Below are 1,708 nucleotides of genomic sequence, written 5' to 3' on the forward strand. Positions count from 1 at the left end.
TTGTAAGTTCCAATTTGCACAGGATCCGAAACAGTTTTATAATTTCGTTAGCACTAAGCGAAAAACAAGTTCTCACCCTTCCTCGCTATTTTTTGAAAACACTACGGTTACATCGGATCAGGCAATAGCCGATCTATTCGCCAAGTTTTTTCAAACAACATATTCAACTTTACCTCATTCCGAACAGCCATACTCTTATGCGGTATCTAAGTCGAATCTAATATTTTGCCCCACTATAAACGAAAGCTCACTGCTAAACGATCTTCAGCGTGTTAAACCGGTCTATTCGCCAGGTCCCGATGGAATCCCTGGCTGTGTGCTCAGATTCTGTGCGGAAGCCTTGTGCAAGCCTCTACTGAAACTGTTTACCTTATCTTTGGAATCTTCACAATTCCCTCATATATGGAAGGAGTCCTTTTGGATTCCTCTTCATAAAAAAGGCAACAAACTGGATGCACGCAATTACAGAGGAATCTCCAAATTGTCGGCTATCCCAAAACTTTTTGAAAATGTTATCACTCCTCATTTGCAGCACCTTTGTAGATCAATCATATCACCGTGTCAACACGGTTTTATGAAACGCAGATCTACAACCAGTAACCTCTTGGAGCTTACTTCTTTCGTAATACAGGGTTTCAAAAATAATCTTCAAACAGGTGTCATCTACACTGATTTTAGTAAAGCATGACCCTTACAGAGTTTTATGTTCTGACTATAATAGACTTTATCCTTATATCTGTAATCTTGACTCTCTGCCGCTATTAAAGCAATCGATTTTATCTTTTCTATTACATAATTAGATCCTACTTACACTAATATTTAATATAGTTATTTTACATTATATTCATTTCCTCGTTCCTGTTCTCTTTTTTATATCGCGCGTATATCTTCTCGCGAATCGAGCCGTACGATACACGGCAGCGCCCCTCGGTCGGTTGGGCGAGTGGTGTGGCCGTGGGCCCTGTGTGAAATAAAAAAAAAAATATTTCACCTCACTTTGGAAAAACGTACATTTATCGATTCGCAGCTTTAATTTGTTTTGAACTAATCGCTCAAATACTTCATTTAATATGGATTGTTGATCTTCTATATTCTTTGTCGCTATCATTATGTCATCGAGATAAACTATCACTTTCTTTTCCCTAATCATGTCGTCAAATACTTTGTTGATGAACCTTTGAAAAACAGACGGAGCATTTGTCAGCTCAAAAGGCATTCTTGTGAACTCATACTGTCCTAGTGGCGTGGTAAATGATGTATACTTAATCGATTCTTCGTCCATATAAACATGGAAGTATTCATTTTTAGGTCTAACTTCGAGAACACAACATTGTTTGCTATAAATCATCAATTAATGGCATCGGGTAACTTTCACCGTGATCTTATTAAGTTTCCTATTGTCTATTCACATCCAAATGCCACCAAATTTCTTTTTTACCAATACAATTGGCGAACAATACTAAGACTCACTTTGTCGTATAATAACATCTTTTAAATAATCATCAAGGATTTCTTGTGATTTTTCTTTCTCTACACATGCCTGGCGCCTTGGCGAAAAACTAAACGGCTTGTCTTCTTCTAACCTTAGCTTCATTTCACATTTAACACTCAGTTCACTCGGTCTTTTTAATTTAATATAATATTCTTCAATACCATTTATAAATTCGCATCTTTGTTTAAAATTTAATTGTGAACCTATCTCATATAC

The sequence above is a fragment of the Drosophila sechellia genome, chromosome 2L, assembly GCF_004382195.2.
Source record: "Drosophila sechellia strain sech25 chromosome 2L, ASM438219v1, whole genome shotgun sequence".
Classification (NCBI taxonomy): domain Eukaryota; kingdom Metazoa; phylum Arthropoda; class Insecta; order Diptera; family Drosophilidae; genus Drosophila; species Drosophila sechellia.